At 36.5% G+C, this 26,468-nt stretch overlaps 1 non-coding gene across 1 annotated transcript; it reads right to left on the minus strand.

Moving 5' to 3' along the window:
- Positions 1-16,656: 16,656 nt before the first annotated feature.
- Positions 16,657-16,728, minus strand: TRNAC-GCA (transfer RNA cysteine (anticodon GCA)). Its single transcript has one exon. It is a non-coding gene; the product is annotated as a tRNA-Cys (tRNA).
- Between the last annotated feature and the right edge of the window lie 9,740 nt (positions 16,729-26,468).

A 26,468-nucleotide genomic window follows, 5' to 3' on the forward strand; every position in this document is an offset into this window, starting at 1 on the left:
ATTTCATGATTCTGTATAAATGGAATCATGTTGTACTAATCCTTAAAATTACTCCTTACAACTAACTAGGCATAGTCTCTGGTAATTTTCAAGGTTGTTGTATGTATCAATATTTTTTTTTAATGGCTAAACAGTATTTCATGTCTTTGGTGTACTACAGTTTTTTTTTTGTTGTTTGTTTGTTTGTTTTTACCACTCTCTTACCAGTTGAAAGATATATTTGTTGCTTCTAGTTTTTGACTATTACAAAAAAAGTAGTTCCCAAAGAAAGGCAATGCCAAAGAATGTTCAAACTACCACACAACTGCACTCATCTCACATACTAGTAAAGTAATGCTCAAAATTATCCAAGCCAGGCTTCAGCAATACATGAACTGTGAACTTCCAGATGTTCAAGCTGGTTTTAGAAAAGGCAGAGGAACCAGAGATCAAATTGCCAACATCTGCTGGATCATGGAAAAAGCAAGAGAGTTCCAGAAAAACATCTATTTCTGCTTTATTGTCTATGCCAAAGCCTTTGACTGTGTGGATCACAATAAACTGTGGGAAATTCTGAAAGAGATGGGAATACCAGACCACCTGACCTGCCTCTTGAGAAACCTATATGCAGGTCAGGAAGCAACAGTTAGAACTGGACATGGAACAACAGACTGGTTCCAAATAGGAAAAGGAGTACATCAAGGCTGTATATTATCACCCTGCTTATTTAACTTCTATGCAGAGTACATCATGAGAAACGCTGGGCTGCAAGAAGCACAAGCTGGAATCAAGATTGCTGGGAGAAATATCAATAAACTCAGATATGCATATGACACCACCCTTATGGCAGAAAGTGAAGAGGAACTAAAAAGCCTCTTGATGAAAGTGAAAGAGGAGAGTGAAAAAGTTGGCTTAAAGCTCAACATTCAGAAAACGAAGATCATGGCATCTGGTCCCATCACTTCATGGCAAATACATGGGGAAACAGTGGAAACAGTATCAAACTCTATTTTGGAGGCTCCAAAATCACTGCAGATGGTGATTGCAGTCATGAAATTAAAAGACACTTACTCCTTGGAAGGAAAGTTATGAACAACCTAGATAGCACATTCAAAAGCAGAGACATTACTTAGCCAACAAAGGTCCATCTAGTCAAGGCTATGGTTTTTCCAGTGGTCATATATGAATGTGAAAGTTGGACTGTGAAGAAAGCTAGGCGCTGAAGAATTGCTGCTTTTGAACTGTGGTATTGGAGAATACTCTGGAGAGTCCGTTGGACTGCAAGGAGATCCAACCAGTCCATTCTAAAGGAGATCAGTCCTGGCTGTTCTTTGGAAGGAATGATGCTAAAGCTGAAACTCCAATACTTTGGCCACCTCATGCGAGGAGTTGACTCAATGGATAAGACTCTGATGCTGGGAGGAATTGGGGTCAGGAGGAGAAGGGGACGACAGAGGGTGAGATGGTTGGATGGCATCACCGACTCAGTGGATGTGAGTTTGAGTGAACTCCAGGAGTTGGTGGTGGTAGGGAGGCCTGGCGTGCTGCGATTCATGGGGTTGCATAAGAGTCAGACATGATTGAGTGACTGAACCGAACTGAACTGAAACATTACTGTTCAGAGTTCATTTCTCTAGGATAAATCCTCAGGGTGGTGATTAATGGGTTGAATATTAATTGAAAATTTCAGTTCAGTTCAGTTGCTCAATCATGTCTGACTCTTTGCAACCCCATGGAGTGCAGCAAGCCAGGCCTCCCTGTCCATCACCAACTCCTGGAATTTACTCAAACTCATGTCCATTGAGTTGGTGACGCCATCCAACCATCTCATCCCCTGTGATCCCCTTCTCAGCCTACCTTCAATCTTTCCCAGCATCAGGATCTTTTCCAATGAGTCAGTTCTTCACATCAGGTGGCCAAAGTATTGGAGCTTCAGCTTCAGCAAACCCTTCCAATGAATATTCAGGACTGATTTCCTTTAGGATTGACTGGTTTGATCTCCTTGCAATCCAAGGGATTCTGAAGAGTCTTCTCTAACACCACTGTTCAAAAGTATCAATTCTTCAGGCTCAACTTTCTTTACTGTCCAACACTGAACATTTAGTATCTTAAGATACTACCAAATTGCTTTAGGGACTGGCTGTACAATCCCACAAACAATGTATTGTATAAATGATACAATTTCTAAACATTCTTGCTAGTTTTGGTGTCATCTCTGTTTTTTACTTTGGCCATTCTGGTAGTGTGTACTGTTACCTCATTTGGTTTTAATTTCCATTTCCTTAATAGCCAGGGAAGTTGAACACATGTGCTTATTTGATATCTTTCATATCCTCAGTAAATTTCTCTTCGTATCTTTTGTCTATTTATTTTTTTACTTGGATTGTCTGTTTATTGTTGAGTACTGAGAGCTGGTTTTTTTTTTTTTTTTTTTTTTGGAGTATTTGGGAATCTTTTCATTTCTGTTTACATTCTCTAGTTTAATATTTTAAGTTTTACAATAGCATTGATGGTGGTGGTGGTGGTTTAGTTGTTAAGTCATGTCTGACTCTTGAGACCCTCCAGGCAATTACACTGGAGTATGTCACCATTTCCTTCTCCAGGGGATATTCCAAACCCTGGGATCAAACCCAGATCTCCTGCATTGCAGACAGATTCTTTACCGTTGAGTCACCTGGGAAGCCCCACAGTAGCATTAGATGTCCTTTATGTATTCTAGGTATTAGTATATTATTGCATATGTGATTTCCAAATGTTCTCTCTGTCTGTATATTATCTTTTCATCTCTTCAACAGAGTCTTTTGTATAGCTATTTTAATTTTGAAATTCAATTTTTATCAATTTTTCTATTATTTATTCAGTTGTAAACTCTAGGATCTTTTCAACTATCTTTATTTTATTTTATTTTATTTTTAAACTTTACATAATTGTATTAGTTTTGCCAAATATCAAAATGAATCCGCCACCCTGAAGGCTTTTTACTACTTTTTTCTAAAAATTTTGTAGTTGTATATTTCATATATATAGTTATATATTTCATACACATTGTATATTTCATATATCATATATATAATATCAGCTATTATATATTTCATATGGGTTTCTTTCATAGCTCAGTTGGTAAATAATCTGCCTGCAATGCAGGAGACCTGGGTTCGGTCTCTGGGTTGGGAAGATCCCCTGGAGAAGGGAGAGGCTACCCACTCCACTATTCTTGGGCTTTTCCTTGTGGCTCAGCTGGTAAAGAATCCACCTTCAGTGCGGGAGACCTGGGTTCTGTCCCTAGGTTGGGAAGATCCCCTGGTGAAGGGAAAGGCTACCCACTTCAGTATTCTGGCATGGAAAATTTCATGGACTGCATAGTTTGTGGAGTCGCATAGAGTTGGACACCACTGAGCGACTTTCACTTCAGTAACTAACCATTTCATATTTATATTCATGATCCATTTTGACTTAATATGTGTTGGTACACATGTGTGTATAAACACACATGTATGTATGTTTATATGTGTGTAACTTAATTCAAAGTTATTTTCTTTCTTCTTTTCCTTTTTTCTTCCCCTCAACCCCAGCTCTCTCTCTCTTTCTTTACCTATGGACATCCAATTGCTCCAACATCATTTATTGAAAAGGAGGTGATCTTTCTTCCCTTAATTTGCTTTTACTACTTTGTCAATAATCAGTTGTATTTTTTGTTAGTCTGTTTCTAGATTTTCAACTTTGTCCCATTGACCTGTATGTCTATTCCTCAAACAATAAAACATGTATATATCAAGTCTGAAAATCAGATTCATTTGACTATTCTTTTTAGCAAAAATACATTAGCTATTCATATCATATGGCCAAAAGTTCTAAGTATTTATCTGAATGAAACAAAAACACTAATTCAAAAAGATATCTACACTGCCATGTTTACTGCAGCATTATTTACAACAGCTGAGATATAAAACAACGTAAGTGTCAATCAATGAATGAATAAAGAAGTTGTGGTGTATATATATGCCACATATTGTTATGTGGGATTTTATTCAGTCATTAAAGGAATGAAATACTGCCTTTTGTGATACCCTGGATGAACCATGAGGCATTATGTTAAGTGAAATAATCCAGACAGAGAAAGACAGACATTGTATGATCTCTCTTACATGTGAAATTAAAAAAATAAAATCAAACTCATGGGTAGAGAGAATAAATTGGTTGTTGAAAGAGGTGGGGGTGCAGTGAGATGAATAAACTGTTTTGTCTTGTTTTGTTTGAGCTTACATAAATTGAATAAAATTAAAATATAATGACCAAAATTAGTAGCAAAGACTTTCTGATGACAATGTAATAAGGGGGTCATGATTTAGATGGTGATGCTTCTATTCATCTTATATAAAAAGATAATTAGTGAGTTGATTGACTTAATTATCTGAAGTAGGTAAGCAGGTAGTAACTTGTTTCTCAAATGGAAGCACATGACAGTATGAGAGTTGTTGAGACATAAATCCTATATTATGACATAGGTAACCACTAGAACAAGTATATTTTTTAAAACTTAAATACATAGTGAAATAAAACTTTCTATATCTGAATTTTTATTCATTAATAGCTTTTTATAATATTGTGTTAGGTTCAGGTATAAAGTAATTCAGTTATTTCTTATATTCTATTCCATTATGGGTTATTATAAGATATTAAATATAATTCCCTGAGCAAATAAATTCTTGTTCCTCATCTATTTTATGAATAGTAGTTTGTATCTGTTAATCCCATACTCCTAATTTGCTCCTCCTACCCTCCCTGTCCCTTTTGGAAATCACAATTTTGTTTTCTATGTTTTGTATATAGATTTATTTGTAATATTTTTTAGGTTCCACATATAAATGATATCACATAATATCTCTCTGTCTGACTTACGTCACTAAGTATAATATTTTCTAGGTTCATCCATGTTACTCCAAAGGGAAATATTTCATTCCTTATTTATTCCAGGTCCCTCCTTAGATGGCTCAGCAGGTTAAAAATCTGACTGCAATGTAGGAGACACAGGAGATGTGGGTTCAACTCCAGGGTTGAAAAACTCCCCTGGAGAAGGAAATGGCAACCCACTCCAGTATTCTTGCCTGAAAAATCCTATGGACAGAGGAGGCTGGCAGGTCACAGTCCATGGGGTCACAAAGATTTGGACATGACTGAGCCACAGCTCCTTAGACCCCTAAATCTGCAGATGCTTAAACCTCACATTTAACCTTTTGTATTATGGCTTCTGCATTCTCATATACAACCAACTGCATAGATCATGTATTAAATTTGAAATCAGTGGTTTGCTGAATCTGTGGGTATGGGATACAGGGATACTGAGAGCTAATTATATATTTTTTGAAAAATAATTGTGTCTTAGTGGACCTGCACAGTTCAAATCCATGTTGTTCAAGGGTCAACTATATATAAATAACTCATAAAACTCAATATTTAAAAAAATCCACCCAATTAAAACATGGACAGAGGACCAAAACCAATATTTTTTTCAAAAAAGACATAATCATGGTAAGCAGGTACATGAAAATGTGCTCAATATCACTCAACATCAGGGAAATGCAAATCAAAACCATGGTGAAATAGCTCGTGGTTAGACAGATAACAGACGGTCATCTATTAGAATGGCTATTATGAAAAAGACAAGAAATAATAGGCATTGGCAAGAATATGGAGAAAAAGAAAGGCTTGTGCACTGTTGGTAGGAATATACATTGATGAATTCACTGTAGAAAACATTATGAAACTACCATATGATTCAGCTATTTGAAAAGATATATGTACTCCTATGTTCACTGCAGTGGTTTACAATAGCCGAGATATGGAAGTAACGTAGGTGTCCACCCATAGATTAATAGATAAAGAATGCATGATAGGCATGCATACACACACACACACACACACACACACACACACACACACACACACAAACACATTGTGCTTGTACTCTATTGTGTCTGACTTTTTGTCACACCATGGGCCACCAGGCTCCTCTGTCCATGGGATTACCCAGGCAAGAATGCTTGAGGGTTTGCCATTTCCTCCTCCAGAGGATCTTTCTGACCCAGGGATCAAGCCTAAATCTCCCACATCTCCTGCATTGGCAGGCAAATTCTTTACCACTGAGCCACCTGGAAAGATATATACATATGTGTGTGTATATATATATATATATATATATATATATATATATCCATATATATCCATAGAGACACACACATACATGCACATATATACAATGAAATATTACTCAGCCATAAAATGTGAAATCTTGCCATTTGTGGCAACATAGATAGACCTGGAAGGTACTATGTTAAGTGAAATAAGTCATACAGGGAAAAACTGATTTCACTTATAAGTGCAATCTAGAAAAAGTAAAATAAATGAAAAACAAAACAGAAATAGGCTCACAGACACAGAGAATGAACTGGTGACTGCCAGAGGGTGGAGGTGCTAGAATGTATGAAATAGATAAAGAGGATTAAAAGGCAGAACCTCCAGCTATAAAATAAATGTCATGGAGATGTAATATACACATAGGGTATACAGTCAGTGACAGTGTAACAACATTGTATAGTGTCAGATGGTACTGGTCTTATTGTGGTGATCCTTTCATAATGTGTAAAAATATCAAATCCCTATGTTGTACACCTGAAACTAACATAATATTGTCTGTTTAATATAATTCCTTAAAAAAAAATTGAATGTCATACTGTGGTTCAAGAAAGAACTTTGGATTTAGAAAGTTTTCCAGGCAAGAAATAGGACAAAAATCTACTACACATTTTAAAAGGAATATTTCTTATGTTTTCCTATCAAACTTCTATAGAATTGAGGCAGAGAAAAATGACCCCTGCAGTCATCTCTTCAAACAAAACTGCTGAACAATTAAGTTTTATAAAAGTGCTAATTCATTTTCTTCCTTAAAATCACTTAGAAGCTGTTAATTACAACTTTTATTAGGTGTCACATCAAATTGAATATACTTTCTCTTCTATTCTAAATGTTAATTAAAGAGCTGATATAATCCCAAAATTTATGCACTCAAAATATTAATATATGCACTTTGATTGGTGTGGTTTTAACCAAATAACAAAAGCTACTAACAGAAAATTAGCTAACATCAATCTTAATATCTTTCTTTTTTGACATTCCCTTAAGCATATTATGTCTGAACCAAAACAAGACATTTGTCACTGTTGAGTTTATGAGCCTCTTGAACACAAGGATAAGTGAAAGCAACAGACTCAAAATGCAAAAAATATCTGTCTGTTGATTTTAAAATCACCAAATGATACATGCAAAGCTATTTGTAAACCACACCTGATATTTGGGTCTCAACAACAACCTCCATTCCATCCCTGAACTTCATTTCATACTGTCAATTTCTTGCTTCAGCTCTAGAAGGAATTTTGTGATGTTAGGAAGCTCAAGGGTGTAATGAAATAACTATCTTGAAAAATTACTTGAAATTATCTAAAATCATACATAAAATATTTGGAAATATGTATTGTGCTTTTTTTTGAGTGGGGGTGAAAGTTAAGTGGTTCAGTCATGTCCACCTCTTGTGACCCCATGGACTGTAACCTACCATGCTCTTCCATCCATGGGATTTTCCAGGCAAGAGTACTGGAGTGAGTTGCCATTTCCTTCTCCAGAGGATCTTCCTGACCCAAGGATCGAACCCAGATCTCCCACATTGTAGGAAGACGCTTTACCATCTAAGCCACCAGGGAAGTCCTGTGAGTGGGGGAGGATCTTTCAAAATATGCTTTATGTCTAACTGATACGACAAAATGTGACAAACTTATCAAAATACAATGCAAATTAGGGCTTATTAATCTAGAATCAGCTTAGGCACATGGTAAACTCTCAATGCATTTAAACTATTATTTATATTATATTATTAGCAATGTAAAAGTTCAGTAAGTGTTTACTGAGTCCCCTCTGCCAGGGTCCCTGACATTATTTCATTCTAAAAAATATAAAATATTGTAGGATTAAACATGAATTGGCAAGCACAATATTCATGACTGCAGTGCCTCCTGCTATCAGGAATTGATATGAGCAATTATTGACATTATGGAGGCTGTAATTAAGTTGAAAAATGTCAGTGAAAGAAAATACAATTAAGGCCAGGTATATTTGAGCTTTGCTATCATCACCACACAAGGTGGGGCATATAACTTTAGTTCTATATTGAGCAATCATAAAATTCTAAGGGAAATGACCAAGTTGTATCTGTTTCCCTTAACATGAATAAGAAAATTGATTATCTGTAAAAGACAGATTTTATTTCCTTGATGATGAAACTTGTTTATACAATTTAAAGTTATTCCTAAATTTAGAATTACTCCAAAAAAATTCTCATAATTTTAGTTTCCTACTAAAATTTTTAACAAAAGATATTTTATTTACTAGTGTTAGACCCAGAGATATGGTCTCACATCACTAATTTATCAAGATAAGGGGTCTCAATATGAAGTTTATAACAGACAATTTGAATGGTTCTCCAAAGGCAAATCATGACAAATGCATGGCAAAAATTTAAACTTTCTCAGAGAGAAATATCTTAGAATGACTTGTTACTATAGAGATTTTTCATGGTTTGACCTCTCTTTTGATTAATTCTGATTATATGAATTCAGTACATTTTATGATTCAAGGCCTTTCTGCTGTCATTTGAGATGTAGCTTTAAAACACTGAGTTATTGTGGTACAGGTGAGAAAGTGTGGGTCTTGAAAATGTACAATGTATGGACTTTCTAATGCAGAAGAAGTGATTCCTGAAATCAAGAATGGAAAATTTTTCTGATGGACATTATTTAAAAGTAATATGGAATAGTTTTGGACATTACTTCTTTTTTAATGAATTTAGTACTTAAAGTTGAATATTAATTCATAATTTGCTAACAAAAGATAGCATTCATAAATCTGGCATTGCCAGAGATAATATTATTGATATAAAAGGAAATAGTAGACCCTGAAATAAACCAAAAGAGTGTAGTAATATATTTGAGCATTTTCCATTAAAAACACCTGAGGGCATACATGAGTTTATAACACTAGCTCCAATTAATTTTCAGCATCCTAAAAATGCGCCAAATGCTTATAAACCAAACGATGATACAAGGGAGGCTGGAATAAAGTAGGGTATTTTGGTTGTAGAGGGCAAATGAAATTAGATATTTTGAGACTGCTGGGTATCAGCATAGGACCTGGAAAAAATGAACGGTGGCTGAAGAGAGAAAATAGAATGAAAAACACAAGAAGATACAACAGTGCTGTTGCAAAACTAAAAAAGACACCTGAAGGGAATGCAATTTTGTTATCTTTCTTCTGAATACTCCATAGCCAAATACAGGACTTATTTAGCACAAAGTTAGTATTCAAAATACATGGATGCATTCAAAAGTGGATGTATTAGCTTACAAAAAAGATGCAGATGTGGCATATTTTTGGTGATTCCAAAATTGATCTTTTAAGGAAACTAATTGATTTTTTTTAGGAAACTCCAGAAGTGGAAACAGACAGCAAGCAAAAGACATGAAGGAAAGGGGGGAAACATCAGTTGTGGATTACTGTTTACCAAGCATAAAATTAACAGGATGATTTGCCAATCCTTCCTTTACTAAGTGTTGCATTAAAAATTATGGCAACATAATCGGATGACCCAGAGGGATGCCATGGGGAGGGAGGTGGGAGGGGGGTTCAGGATGGGGAACACATGTACACCCGTGGTGGATGCATGTTGATGCATGACAAAACCAATACAATATTGTAAAGTAAAAAAATAAAATAAATAAAAATAAAAATAAATTATGGCAACATAATCAATGGGAATCAACTGGAGAAGTTAGCTGAATTTCACATCAATTCCCCAGGTTAGTAGTACCATGATGTAAGTACTATTACAAGGATTTTCTCCTAACGTAAGAAAGCTCATAAATATTATTATTAGTGCACTTAGAGATGAACAATCTCTGGAACAGACTCACATTAACCAAAACAGTAAAATATTCATGTATAAAAACATGAATAATAATTCTGAATATCATTCATATTTGTTAGCAGCACAACAATACATAAATGAAGCAAAATTTACATTTGAGTATTGCAGAGAGAGTACATGTTTTACTATTTTACTGTGAAGTTTGTTATGAATGGGCAAGGAAATACTCCACACTAAGTTCCTCTTACACTGCCTATTACAAAGAAACATTGAATCATAAGTCTTTATAATCACTTACTCCACCTTTTGACTGATTTCAGAGACAGTTTGGATTGAACTTGGAAAAAACATAATCACCTTACAAAATGCTTGACCATATAGAGAGTTGTTCAGCATTATTCTTCAATGTGTTGCACTTTTGCTCACTGTGACTCAATATTTTACCCAGTCATACAGTTACTGCAGTGAGCTACTCTAGTGGTAGAAAGAAAACTGTTAACAAAACTTGTTCAAACACAGCAAAGTAGAATAATCTGAGGCTGGACAGATAATCAGTTGTCAATACCAAGCATTAGAAATTACCTTGTCTGTTCTTGGTAAATGACATACTGATGACATCATACTGAAGTATGACGACATACTTGGTAAGTAACAACTATAGGTTATTCTCTCTTTCAGGTTACTTCTGGTACTCTATATTGAACAACTATTTGCCTAAATCAGGAACTATGTTCTATTGATAATGCAACTCCTCATTACTCCTTGCTTATCTCATGCTTTAACTTCTTCTCTTGCTTGACTTAAATAGTCCATTATTTGGCAGATATACTCAAGTTCTTTGTCTGTAGTCCTTAATGATAAAAGATTGGCCCAAAACCCCACCCTGGTTAGTATAACACTTTACCTATTCTGAAAGTGCAAATTCTTATTTCAATTGTAAAACAGAATAAATTCGAGCCAACCTTCACATACTACCATTTACTAACTCATTTTCATCTTTACCCATAGATTTTGTCACAATGAATCAGCTTTCTAAGCCCCTATCTAAAACCAATACCTCATGCATTATATTCTATTCCTTCATGCCTACTAAAGGACATTCAATTTTCTCTTCTTCAACTTTATTTTCCCCACATCAACTAGCTTCTTCCACAAGTTTCTGTATTTGAATAAATGATTAATCTATTTTTCTAGTACCTTAGGACTAAGCATAAACTTTTAGAATCTCCTTTAACTCTTTTCTCACACCTCACATAGTTCACCAGCAAATCACATATCCATATTTCAGCTAAGGTCCAAACCTTCAATCCTGCAAAGTTCAGGTCACTATGGTTTTGTAATTAGATTAAAACTTCTGCCTACCAACTGGTCTTCTTGATTTCTCCCTTAGTTACTTCAACTTACTATCCTCTTGGCACTATCATTTCAAAGCACAAATTATATCATATTTCTTCTCCATTAAGAATACTCCAGAGTATCCCCAACTCCCTCTATATCACAGTCAAATGGACAGATCGATCTTATTTCTCCTGCTGTAGTCTCCATTCCCCTGCCTTAGTCCCACACATTCTTTTCCTGGAGCTAATTAAACACATACCCATCTCTTTAATTCTTTCTGCCTGGGCCATTTCCTTCTAGGTATTATTTCTTTTTATTGAGGCTTCCGTTGTAGCTCAGTTGGTAAAGAATCTGCCTCCATGCAGGAGACTCAGGTTGAATTCTTGGGTCAAGAAGATCTCCTGGAGAAGGAAATGGTACCCACTCTTGTATTCTTCTCTGGAGAATCCCATGGACAGAGGAGCCTGGCAGGCTACCATGGGGTTGCAAGAATCTATACAACTTAGCAACTAAACCACCACCACCATTATTTCTTTGGTCCCTAAAAAGTTGAAACCAAATATCATTTTACCACTGTGATTCTTCCTAACCCTAATTCTATATAAAATAATTATGTCCCTCCTCTTGCCTTAGGCTTCCCTTGTGGCTCAGCTGGTAAAGAATCTGCCTGCAATGAGGGAGACATGGGTTCGATCTCTGAGTTGGAAAGATCTCCTGGAGAAGGGAAAGGCTACCCACCCCAGATTGGGAAGATCCCCTGGAGAAGGGAAAGGCTACCCACTCCAATATCCTAGTCTGGATAATTCCATGGACTCTATAGTCCATAGTGTGATTAGATTGACTAGTTTTCTGTGATTATGGTTTCAGTGTGTCTGCCCTCTGATGCCTTCTTGTTACACCTACCATCTTACTTGAGTTTCTCTTACCTTGGACGTGGGGTATCTCTTCACAGCTGCTCCAGCAGAGCGCAATCACTGCTCCTTACCTTGGACGAGGGGTATCTCCTCACCACCTCCCCTCCTGACCTTGAACGTGGGGTAGCTCCTCTTGGCCCTCCTGCGCCCTTGCAGCCACTGCTCTTTGGACTTGGGTTTGCTCCTCTCGGCCGCCGCCCCTGATCTCGGGTGTGGGGTAGCTCCTCCCGGCTGCCACCATTGTCTTCAGACAGGGGGTACCTCCAAGCCATGCCCTGTGGGGCCACCCATGATGGGCAGGTCATGGTGGAGAGGTCTGACAGAATGTGGTCCACTGGAGAAGGGAAAGGCAAACCACTTCAGTATTCTTGCCTTCAGAACCCCATGAACAGTATGAAAAAGCAAAATGATAGGGATACTGAAAGAGAAACTCCCCAGGTCAGTAAGTGCCCAATATGCTACTGGAGATCAGTGGAGAAATAACTCCAGAAAGAATGAAGAAATGGAGCCAAAGCAAAAACAATACCCAGCTGTGGATGTGACTGGTGATAGAAGCAAGGTCTGATGCTGTAAAGAGCAATATTGCATAGGAAACTGGAGTGTTAGGTCCATGAATCAAGGCACATTGGAAGTGGTCAAACAGGAGATGGCAAGAGTGAACGTCAATATTCTAGGAATCAGCGAACTAAAATGGACTGGAATGGGTGAATTTAACTCAGATGACCATTATATCTACTACTGTGGGCAGGAATCTCTTAGAAGAAATGGAGTAGTCATTATGATCAACAAAACAGTCCAAAATGCAGTACTTGGATGCAATCTCAAAAATGACAGAATGATCTCTGTCTGTTTCCAAGGCAAACCATTCAATATCACAGTAATCCAAGTCTATGCCCCAATGAGTAACACTGAAGAAGCTAAAGTTGAACGATTCTATGAAGACCTACAAGACCTTTTAGAACTAACACCCAGAAAAGATGCCCTTTTCATTATAGGGGACTGGAATGCAAAAGTAGGAAGTTAAGGAACATCTGGAGTAACAGGAAAATTTGGCCTGCGAATAAGGAATGAAGCAGGGCAAAGACTAATAGAGTTTTGCCAAGAGAACACACTGGTCATAGTAAACACCCTCTTCCAACAACACAAGAGAAGACTCTACACATGGACATCACCAGATGGTCAACACCAAAATCAGATTGATTATATTCTTTGCAGCCAAGATGGAGAAGCTCTATATAGTCAGTAAAAACAAGACCAGGAGCTGACTGTGGCTCAGACCATGAACTTCTTATTGCCAAATTCAGACTTAAATTGAAGAAAGTAGGGAAAACCACTAGACCATTCAAGTATGACCTAAATCAAATCCCTTATGATTATACAGTGGAAGTGAGAAATAGATTTAAGGGACTAGATCTGATAGATAGAGTGCCTGATGAACTATGGACTGAGGTTCGTGACATTGTACAAGAGACAGGGGTCAAGACTATCCCCATGGAAAAGACATACAAGAAAGCAAAATGGCTGTCTGGGGAGGCCTTACAAATAGCTGTGAAAAGAAGAGAAGTGAAAAGCAAAGGAGAATAGGAAAGATATATACATCTGAACGCAGAGTTCCAAAGAATAGCAAGAGGAGATAAGAAAGACTTCCTCAGCAATCAATGCAAAGAACTGGGGAAAACAATAGAATGGGAAGGACTAGAGATCTCTTCAAGAAAATTAGAGATACCAAGGGAATATTTCATGCAAAGATGGGCTCGATAAAGGACAGAAATGGTATGGACCTAAGAGAAGCAGAAGATATTAAGAAGAGATGGCAAGAATACACAGAAGAACTATACAAAAAAGATCTTCACAACCATGATAATCACGATGGTGTCATCACTCACCTAGAACCAGAGATCCTGGAATGTGAAGGCAAATGGGCCTTAGAAAGCATCACTACAAACAAAGCTAGTGAAGGTGATGGAATTCCGGTTGAGCTATTTCAAATCCTGAATGATGATGCTGTGAAAGTGCTGCACTCAATATGCCAGCAAATTTGGAAAATTCAGCAGTGGCCACAGGACTGGAAAAAGTCAGTTTTCATTCCAATCCCAAAGAAAGGCAATGCCAAAGAATGCTCAAACTACCAACAATTGCACTCATCTCACACACTAGTAAAGTAATGCTCAAAATTCTCCAAGCCAGGCGTCAGCAGTATGTGAACCATGCACTTCCAGATGTTCAAGCTGGTTTTAGAAAAGGCAGAGGAACCAGATATCAAATGGCCAATATCTGCTGGATCATCAAAAACGCAAGAGAGTTCCAGAAAAACATCTATTTCTGCTTTATTGACTATGCCAAAGCCTTTGACTGTGTGGATCACAATAAACTGTGGAAAATTCTTCAAGAGATGGGAATATCAGACCACCTGACCTGCCTCTTGGGAAATTCGTATGCAGGTCAGGGAGCAACAGTTAGAACTGGACACGAAACAGCAGACTGGTTCCAAATAGGAAAAGGAGTACGTCAAGGCTGTATATTGTCACCCTGCTTATTTAACTTATATGCAGAGTACATCATGAGAAACGCTGGCCTGGAAGAAACACAAGCTGGAATCAAGACTGTGGGGAGAAATATCAATAACCTCAGATATGCAGATGACACCACCCTTATGGCAGAAACTGAAGAGGAACCTAAAAGCCTCTTGATGAAAGTGAAAGAGGAGAGTGAAAAAGTTGGCTTAAAGCTCAACATTTAGAAAACTAAGATCATGGCATCTGGTCCCATCACTTCATGGGAAATAGATGGGGAAACAGTGGAAACAGTGTCAAACTTTATTTTGGGGGGCTCCATAATCACTGCAGATGGTGATTGTGGCCATGGAATTAGAAGACGCTAACTCCTTGGAAGGAAAGTTATGACCAACTAGATAGCATATTCAAAAGCAGAGACATTACTTTGCCAACAAGCTCCATCTAGTCAAGGTTGTGATTTTTCCAGTAGTCATGTATGGATGTGAGAGTTGGACTGTGAAGAAAGCTGAGTGCCAAAGAATTGATGCTTGAACTGTGGTGTTGGAGAAGACTCTTGAGAGTCCCTTGGACTGTGAGGAGATCCAGCCAATCCATTCTAAAGGAGATCAGCCCTGGGATTTTTTTGGAAGGAATCATGCTAAAGCTGAAACTCCAGTACTTTGGCCACTTCATGTGAAGAGTTGACTCACTGGAAAAGACTCTGATGCTGGGAGGGATTAGGTGCAGGAGGAGAAGGGGATGACAGAGGATGAGATGGCTGGGTGGCATCACCGACTCGATGGACGTGAGTTTGAGTGAACTCCGGTAGTTGGTGGGGGACTTGGAGGCCTGGTGTACTGCAATTCATGGGGTTCCCAAGAGTTGGACAGGACTGAGTGACTGAACTGAACTGTATAGTTCATGGATTGGCAAAGAGTTGGACACAACTGAGTGACTTTCACTTTCACTTTTCACTGTCACTGCTGGAATTCTGGCCTGGAGAATTTCATCGACTGTATAATTTTTGGGGTTGCATAGATTCAGACACGACTGACCCACTTTCACTTAACTTTAGTTCCTTTTGCCACATTCCATTCTTATCTATTGAATGTCATTTGTGTCTTCCCCCCCCTATATAACAATTAATGTTGTTCTTGTTGTTCAATCTTTCAGTGAAGTCCAACTCTTTGCCAGCCTTTACCATCTACTGGGTTTTTCTCAACTTCATGTCCATTAAGTCCTGATGCTATCCAACCATCTCATCCTCTGCTGCCCTCTTCTTTTGCCTTCAATCTTTCAGAGCAACAGGGTCTTTTTCCAGTGACTTGGCTCTTTGCATCAGGTGGCCAAAGTATTGGAGCTTCAGCATCAGTTCTTCCAATGAGTATTCAAGGTTGATTTCCCTTAGGATTGACTGGTTTAATCTTGCTGTCCAATTTTCCCTCTTCTCCTTCATCCTCATCTAGAGGCTCTTTAGTTCCTTTTATCTTTTTGCTATTGGAGTGGTATCATCTGCATATCTGAGGTTGTTGATATTTCTCCCGACAACCTTAATTCCAGCTTGTAACTCATCCAGCCTGGCATTTCACATGATCTACTCTGCATATTAGTTAAATAAACAGGGTGATAATATAAAGCTCTGTCACACTCCTTTCCTAACTTGAACCAATCGGTTGTTACATGTACGGTTCTACTATATCTTGACCCAAATATAGGTTGTTCAGAAGACACATATGATGGTCTGGTATTCCCATCTCTTTAAGAATTTTCCACAGTTCATTGTGACCCACACAATCAAAGACTTTAGCATAGTCAATGAAACAGAAAGTGAAAGTGAAGTCGCTCAGTCGTGTCCGACTCTTTGTGACCCCACGTACAGTAGCCTACCAGGCTCCGCCGTCCATGGGATTTTCCAGGCAAGAATACTGGAGTGGGCTGTCATTTCCTTCTCCAGTGGACCTTCCCAACCCAGGGATCGAACCTGGGTCTCCTGCATTGCAGACAGACGCTTTACCGTCTGAGCCACCAGGGAAGCCCCCAGTGAAACAGAAGTAGACCCCTTTCTGGACTTCCTTTGCTTTACATATGATCCAACAGATATTGGCAATTTGATCTCTGGTTCCTGTGCCTTTTCTAAATCCAGCTTGTACATCTGGAAGTTCTCAATTCAAGCACTGCTGAAGTGTAGCTTGAAGGATTTTGAGCATAACCTTACTAGCATGGGAAGTGAGTGCAATTGTCCAGTAGTTTGAACAATCTTTAGCACTGCCCTTGTTTGGAATTGTGAGGAAAACTGACCTTTTTCAGTCCTATCGCCAGTGCTGGGTTTTCCAATTTGCTGACAAATTGAGTACAGCACTTTAACACCATCATCTTTCAGTATTTTGAACAGCTCAGCTGGAATTCCATCACCTCCACTAGCTTTACTGGCAGCAATACTTCCTAAAGCCTGCTTGACTTCACACTCCAGGATTGACTCTAGGTGAGTGACAATACCATCGTGTTTATCCTGGTCATCAAGACTTTTTTTTTTTTTTTTTTTACAGTTCTTCTGTGTATTCTTGTCACTTCTTCTGAATCTCTTTTGCCTCTTTTAAGTCTTTAATGTTTCTGTTCCTTATTATGCCCATCCTTGCATGAAATATTCCTTTGTTATCTCTAATTTTCTTGAAGAGACCTCTAGTCTTTCCCATTCTATTGCTTTTCTCTATTTCTTTGTATTGTTCATTAAGAAGGCCTTATCACTTCTTGCTATTCTCTGAAACTCTGCATTCAGTTGGGTATATCTTACCCTTTCTCCCTTGCTTTTGGCTTGTCTTCTTTCCTCAGCTATTTGTAATATCTCCTCAGACAGCCACTTTGCCTTCTTGCATTTCTTTTTCTTTGGAATGGTTTTGTTCACTGTCTCCTGTACAATGTTATGAACTTCTTTCCATAGTTCTTCAGGCACTCTGTCTATGAGATCTGATTCCTTAAAACTATTTGTCACTTTTACTGTATAATCATAAGGAATTTGATTTAGGTCCTAGCTGAATGGCCTCCTGGTTTTACCTACTTTCTTTAGTTTAATTTTGCTATATAGAGCTGATGATCTGAGCCACAGTATGCTCCAGGTCTTATTTTTGTTGACTATATAGACCTTCTTCATCTTCAGATGCAAACTGATAGCACTAGCTCCATTATTTAATACTTTGTGACTTTGGGCAAATTATATAGCAGAACACTTAAATTTATATTTATAAAATAGAAATAATATTAGTAATCAACTGATAGTGTTGGCATGAGAATTAAATAATTTTATATATACAATATTTTAGATCAGTTTCAGATATGTAAGTAACATAATAGTCATTATTTTATTATTATTGTTATACAACATATTTAATCATTTCTTGCCTATTTCATATAATATTCCATGAGAATTGGAGATTTTTATTTCCACTGTTTTATCCTAATGCCTTAGTCAGATTGTGGTACATAACAGACTGTTGATAAATATCATTTTAATAAATGGTGACTTAACATATTAGAAGGTAGCAAATGAGTTTTTAATTTTCTTCCAGTCAAAATTAATCAGTACTATTCCTGCCCTAAATCATTTCTTAGAATTTTTATTTTTTACACAAAAATTCTCATTAGGTAGACCAATCCTAAAAAGGCAAGGATATTGTTTTATTCATATTTACATTCTTTAGAACACTAACTCTACTCTCTTTGCTTTTGAGTGCTATTTTTAAACTTTATTTTGTATATCTAAATACAAAGAAAACTCTAAATAACTCAGTTCTATCCAGGAGCCATGAAATTATATCTCTCTTCTTATAATGCAATCAAACAAGAAAGCTTTATTTAAGCCACCAAAATATAAATATGTCAATTGCCATACTCCTAGTAGATTTCTAGGGAACCATTCTTATTCAGTATATTCTTGTGAATCATTAAGCGACTCTCTGAGGCGGGATATAACTCCAAATACACCAATGGCTTCTAATTGATTTGAGTGCTTTTTAAAAAAATAATGAATGTTAGGCTGTTCAGTCTAGGTAGATGAAAGAGACATTGAATGGTTTTCTAATTCAAGAATATCTCTGCTGATGTAGTAATTCAAATCAAATCAAACAATTTCCTCAAACAGAAAATTAATTAATACATAAGAATTTCTTTTCTGTAATATTTCCTGTAGTTCATAATTGGATAAAAATAGATATAAATATGGCATTAAAGTTTCCTATAAAAGCAGGGCAAAGCCAGTACTTATACAAAACAAATGATTCACTTAAGAACTAAAACCCCAGTTCCACCTTAACTCTCAAGTTTTTGAGATTTTACTTAAGTCCTTTAGATAGGGCATCATGATTTATTAATTACATACTTTTATTTGCCAAACAGTATTTGGGTTCCCTGTGACTCAGATGGTTATGCAATGTGACTCAGATGGTTATGCAATGCAGGAGCCCCACGTTCAATCCTTGGTTGGAAAGATCCCCTGGAGAAGGGAATGTCAAGCCACTCCAGTATTCTTACCTGGGAAATTCCATGGACAGAAGAGCCTGGCGGGCTACAGTTCATGAGGTCACAAGTCGGATATGACTGAGCACACACACGTTGAAATTATGAAAATGAGGATTAGGGCAAATGGCAAGTTGACAAGTTTAAAACATTGTTCTCTAAGGGATATTGTACTAGACAAACACAGCAGATATTAGACAAACACATACAGATATTAGTACTCTGTTGCTCAGTCACTAAGTTGTGTCTGACTCTTGCGATCCCATGGACTGTAGCTGGACAGGCTCATCTGTCCAGTGGTATTTCCCAGCAAGAATACTGCAATCAGTTGCCACTTCCTTCTCTAGGGGATCATCCTGACTCAGGGATCAAACTTGCATCTACTGCATTGGCAGGCGAATTCTTTACCACTAAGCCACCAGGGAAGCTCAAGTACTTATGGATAGTTGCAATAAAAGATATTGAAACTCAAGTAATACCTAACAGGTCATATGAAAATGGCCTTATTTCAGTTATTTAGGAAAGTAATTTGCATTTATATAAATCTTTCATCTTGCACTGTTACAGTTAATTTCAATAAATGAACATTAAAATCAATGTTATACATCACTTTCAATTAAAGGCAGTGGAAACAGTCTTTAATTTTAAGTTTCAATCTAGCAATTAAACATTGTATTTCAATAAATGTTTACAAATTTATTGTAATGTTGACTGTAATGTTGACAAATTTACAAATGTTGACTGTCCAACCATGGAATATATAAACCTATAATCAAACCTGTGAAAGATTAGTTATTTGACATATATTGTAGGTTTATTTGTACATTTGTTTCTCTAGTTAATAATATTTACTGGGGGGAAAAAAAACATTTTCTCAATGATTCAATTGCTCATATACAGATTTTACTGTGTGAATGGCTTCACTATCAAAATTGCCATTTATTCAGTCTCTATATTTAAAAGAGAACTTTAATTTGCTACCCTATTTTGCTGCTATAAAAAAATCATATTGTTAGTTATAAGCTATTTTTCCAACAAATATTCTGAAAACTGAACGATCTTTATTTAAACACTGTGTGCAGCTGAACCATTATTTTCATTCTGAGGTTTACTTATTTAGTATAACAAGTAATACTTCTCTAAGATGATTAGCAAGTTTTGTAAAAATCAATTCTGCTGAGACTTTATTATTTTTTAATTTTTATTTTTTAGAGAAAGAAGCATTCTAGAATTTTTAAAGGTTACCTTCAATTTGGACTTATTACAAAATATTGGCTATATTCTGTGTCTTACAGTACTTCCTGGAACCTATCTACTCTTAATAGTGTGTACTTCCCATTCCCTCATCCCTGTTTTGACCCTTCCCTCCACTAACCAGTATTTATTTATTATTTTGTTTTTTGTATTTGTGAATCTGCTTCTTTCATGTTTTATTCATCAGTTTGTTGCATTTTTTAGTTTCCACATATAAGCTATATCACACAGTGTTTATCTTTCTCTGTGTGATTTATTTAACTTTATTATTTTGTTTTTTTGTATTTGTGAATCTGCTTCTTTCATGTTTTATTCATCAGTTTGTTGCATTTTTTGGTTCCACATATAAGCTATATTACACAGTGTTTATCTTTCTCTGTGTGATTTATTTAACTTAGCATAACGCCCTCCAAGTCCATCCATATTGCCAAAGATAGCAACATTTTATTCTTTTATATGATTGAGTAGTATCCTATATGTGTGTGTGTATTTTATATATGTGTGTATATATATACATACATATATACCAGAGCTTCTTTATCCGTTTATCTGTTCACTGACACTTAGGTTGTCTCCATGTCTTGGACATTGTAAATAATGCTGCTATGAGCACTGAGGTGTGTGTATCTTTTCCAATTAATTTTTTTTTAATATATACCAAGAGTGGAATTTCTAGATCATATGGTAATTCTACTTTTAGTTTTTTGAGAAATCTCCATATTGTTTTTCACAGCAGCTGCACCAAATTACATTTCCAACCACAGTATACCAGGGTTGCCTATTCTTTATATGCTCCCCTAATATATATATATATATATATATATATATACACACACACATAAACATAAAAGAACACACACACATATATATATGTGTGTGTGTTCTTTTTTTAATGATAAACATTGTGATAAAAGTGAGGTCATATATCATTGTGGTTTTGTGGTTTTGATTTGCATTTTCCTGATGATTAGTGAGGATGGGCAACTTTTCATATGCCTATAAGTGATTTCTTTCCATGGGGATGGTCTTGATCCCTGTCTCCTGTACAATGTCACAAAACTCCATCCATAGTTCATCAGGCACTCTATCTATCAGATCTAGTCCCTTAAATCTATTTCTCACTTCCACTGTATAATCATAAGGGATTTGATTTAGGTCATACCTGAATGATCTAGTGGTTTTCCCTAGTTTCTTCAGTTTAAGTCTGAATTTAGCAATAAGGAGTTCATGATCTGAGCCACAGTCAGCTCCTGGTCTTGTTGTTGTTGACTGTATAGAGCTTCTCCATCTTTGGCTGCAAAGAATATAATCAATCTGATTTTGGTGTTGACCATCTGGTGATGTCCATGTGTAGGGTCTTCTTTTGTGTTGTTGGGAGAGGATGTTTGCTATGACCAGTGCATTTTCTTGGCAAAACTCTATTAGTCTTTGCCGTGCTTCATTCCATATTCCAAGGCCAAATTTGCCTGTTACTCCAAGTGTTTCTTGACTTCCTACTTTTTGCATTCCAGTTCCCTAAAATGAAAAAGACATCTTTTGGGGTGTTAGTTCTAAAAGGTCTTGCAGGTCTTCATAGAACCGTTCCACTTCAGCTTCTTCAGCGTTACTGGTTGGCTTAAAGCTCAACATTCAGAAAACAAAGATCATGACATCTGGTCTCATCACTTCATGGGAAATAGATGGGGAAATAGTGGAACCAGTGTCAGACCTTATTTTTGGGGGCTCCAAAATCATTGCAGATGGTGACTGCAGCCATGAAATTAAAAGACACTTACTCCTTGGAAGGAAAGTTATGACCAACCTAGATAGCATATTGAAAAGCAGAGACATTACTTTGCCAACAAAGGTTCGTCCAGTCAAGGCTATGGTTTTTTCAGTGGTCATGTATGGATGCGAGAGTTGAACTGTGAAGAAAGCTGAGTGCCGAAGAATTGATGCTTTTGAACTGTGGTGTTGGAGAAGACTCTTGAGAGTCCCTTGGACTGCAAGGAGATCCAACCAGTCCATTCTGAAGGAGATCAGCCCTGGGATTTCTTTGGAAGGAATGATGCTAAAGCTGAAACTCCAGTACTTTGGCCACCTCATGCGAAGAGTTGACTCATTGGAAAAGACTCTGATGCTGGGACAGATTGGGGTCAGGAAGTAAAGGGGACAACAGAGGATGAGATAGCTGGATGGCATCACTGACTCGATGGACATGAGTTTGAGTGAACTCAGGGAGTTGGTGATGGACAGGTAGGCCTGGCGTGCTGCAATTCATGGGGTCTTAAAGAGTCGGATACGACTGAGCAACTGAACTGAACTGATAAGCGATTTGCATTTCCTCTCTAAAAAAATGTCTATGACATTCTTCTGTCCATTAAAAAAAATTTTTTTTGATGTTGAGTTGTATGAGCTGTTTAAATATGTTACATATTAATCCATCAGGCATATAATTTGCAAATATTTTCTCCCATTCAGTATTTATTTTTTTGTTGTTTTTTGCTGATGGTTTCCTTAGCAATGCAAAGCTTTTAAGTTTTGTTCTTTTTAATACTCAACATACATCTTCTATTTTTTAAATTTATTTTTACTGGAGTATAGTTACTTTGCAATGTTGTGTTAGTTTCTGCTGTCCAACAAAGTAAATCAGTTGTACATATGAAAGTGAAAGTTGCTCAGTCGTGTTGGACTGTTTGCGACCCCGTGAACTATACAGTCCATGGAATTCTCCAGGTGAGATCCCTTCTCCAGGGGATCTTCCCAACACAGGGATAGAACCCAGGTCTCCTGCATTACAGGTAGATTCTTTACCAGCTGAGCCCCAAGGTTAGCCCCTACATGTACATACATCCCCTCTTTTTTAGATTTTCTGTTCATTTAGGTCACCAAGAGCATTCAGTAAAGTTCCCTGTGCTATATAATAGGTTCTCATTAGTTGTCTATTTTTTTACATAGTAGTGGGTTTTATTTTGCTTATAATTTATTTCTAAAACTTTTTTGTTTCACTAGGTCCCATTTATTTACTTTTGTTTTTATTACCTTTATGTTAGGGGAGGGATCCAAAAAACTATTGCTGTGATTTATGTCAAAAAGTATTCCTCTAGGAGTTTTATAGTATTCCATCTTACATATAGGACTTTAATTCATCTTCAGTTTATTTTTGTATGGTGTTAGAGAATGTTCTAAGATAATTAGCAACTTTTGTAAAATCAGTTCTGCTGAGCACTTTAATATTTTTTGTATCAAAGTTCAGGAGGTAACTCTATGATTCTTTCTAGGTTAGTGATACCCAGCCATAATTTCTCATGGTTCGTAAAAGGTCTATGAACAAAATATAAAGGATCATCTTCAGTATAGCTCACTCTGTTTTAGTGTGTCAAAATCTTCCTGTCCATTATATAGAATGACAAAAACTATTCTAAGTTTGGCTTGCTGCTATTTTCTGGCAAACAATTCAGATCAATTCATGTGCAATCTGTCTTAATAATAAACAGAATACCACTTTTTATACTCATTTGCTGTTGAAAATATAACTAGCTCTTGTCTGGAGCAAATTACTTATGTCTTTATAGCTCAGTTTCTTTAACTGTAAATTTACATGTGATGAATAATTTACTCATAGGATCAGACACTACAGTATTAGACTCATGGTAAATTATGTTGTAAATTTGCTTTTTTTAATGTGTTGCTTTTAATACAATTATTCCTACCAATCTATGGAACCAGATTATTCTAGTCTACTAAAAGTTAAGACAATATATTTTGGGTTATCTTCTGAAATTTTAGAAACATATTAATCTGTATTCCCATATGCTGACCTAAATATTGCCTCAGATAATACTGCAAATATATGTTAGTGTAGATATCAGTGCAGAAATGGGTGTTATTTCTAAATATAATTTCTTTTATTATTCTTCATGCAAGTAGGACAATTGTTCCTACTACAGAGAATATGTCTGGACTAGCAAGAAAAGCACATCTAGGAGAACTAGTAATTGACATTTCAGTTTCTGATTTGCTTTGTAACTTAGGTCAGGTCATTTAATATTTTCTTCATCACCATTTCCCCACTCATAAAAGAGGCCTAGTATGTCTCTATTGTTATCAATCACAAGATTTCTGTGAGGCTAGAACAAGTTTATTTGCAAAATTTCTTTGAAAAATACAAAACACTATTAATGATAATCAGTATTAGGAATTAAATGTAAATTCTTCTGTTGTATATATGACAACAGATAGTTTAGTAAGTATTAATCTTTGCTCTCATAGAACTTCAAAAATTTTACATATGAAATAAATACCAAGACAGATTCATCTTTATGGTGGTAAACCTTTATCCATTTTTCTTCTTTATGCAAATCTAATTTTTTTTAATTAAAAAAGAAAACTATCATTCATGAAACTGCCATCTTGTGTTGGTGAAACAGATCAGCTTCTTCCTGGAGGGCCTGGATCTATTAAAATTCACTATGACTTCTTATAGGATTCCCTGGTGGCTCAGAAGGTAAATCGTCTGCCCGCAGTGCAGGAGACCTGGATTCGATCCCTGGGCTGGGAAGATCCCCTGGAGAAGGAAATGGCAACCCACTCCAAAACTCTTGCCTAGAAAATTCAATGGATGGAAGAGCCTCGTGGGCTACAGTCCATGGGGTTGCAAAGAGTCGGACACGACTGAGCGACTTCACTATCACTATCACTATGACTTCTTAGTCTGTGCAAAGACACCTTGACTTACAGTATTTTTCATTGAAGAAAAGGACATAAGATACCTGTATACATTTGCTCATTTTCCCAGGGATCAAAAACTAAAACTATATAGATACATATATACATATATATTTCACCCCAACAACAACAATAACAAAAAACTAGTCTACTTTCAGAGAAATATTAATTTCTAAGAAGCATTGTTTAAATAACCATACTCTGGTTGGTTTAGTTTACATTTGCTTTACTTCAATCTCTATATATATTCATGATTTTTATTTTTTGGTTGTTGTTTGCTGTTTACTTTTTATACTATCTTAGTCTGTTATACTAAAGAATACCACAGCTAATATATTTTTACAGAATTCTCCCTACTTTCCATTGTTGGCAAAATCCTTTTAGAAGTTTGACAATAACATGCCTTTCTGTATTGATTTCTTCTCTTCTACTCGGCAATATTGATTTTTTGTGTGCATTTACAACAAGACTCCATTTTGTTTAATTCCTTCTCTATGAATCATCATTGCTGACAACAGGAGCTGAAACATCTAAAACCTAAAGAAATGCATTTGATTGAACAGCTGTCCTAGAGCCAGAGATGGAATACAAAGAAATAAAATGAGACTTCTCATTGGGCTTCATGAGATTCATAAAGGTCAACTTTGTTTTGAAGACTAGAAATTGAAAATAACCTATTAAGACTAACATGTGATCTTGGAAGAATGCTTGTATTAGCAGTATTCAGCAAGTCATTTTATTGGAGTTTTCAGTCTTTGCCTGAAAAACCTCTTTTACCTTTTTAAGGAAGCTGGAAAAGAAATAATCAGTGCTGCCCTAGGAAGCAATGGTTTCTAGTATATATACTTAGAAAGTGTATTCTAGTATATTCCCTTTCTAAGCACTACAATTAGGTCAAGGGAAGTCATATGATGCAAAGTAAATCATCTAGGGACACTCCAAAGACCTGTGACTGATGCTACAAAATGACAATAACAGTGACAAAAGAGACTAATCAGTATTTCTCTTCTAGGAATTTGAAGTAGGAAATTAACCATGGGAGATAAAGATGATTTTTAAAGAACCAGAAAAGTCATAATCACCATGTAGAAGAAATACTAAGACAGCAGAGACAAGCAAACAGAGAAAGTGAGTTGGTTATGGAAAAGATGAAAGTAAAGGTAGATGAACTGAAGTTTCATCATGTTAATGAAAAACAGAGTCTGTATTTATCCTTCATAGAACAGTCTTAAATCCATAATGTCCTAAAACGATCAACTCTGGCTTTAGGTATCCCTAAGTTCTCCTTCTCAAGGAGTTCTG

The sequence above is a fragment of the Bos indicus genome, chromosome 11 (assembly GCF_029378745.1).
Source record: "Bos indicus isolate NIAB-ARS_2022 breed Sahiwal x Tharparkar chromosome 11, NIAB-ARS_B.indTharparkar_mat_pri_1.0, whole genome shotgun sequence".
Classification (NCBI taxonomy): Eukaryota; Metazoa; Chordata; class Mammalia; order Artiodactyla; family Bovidae; genus Bos; species Bos indicus.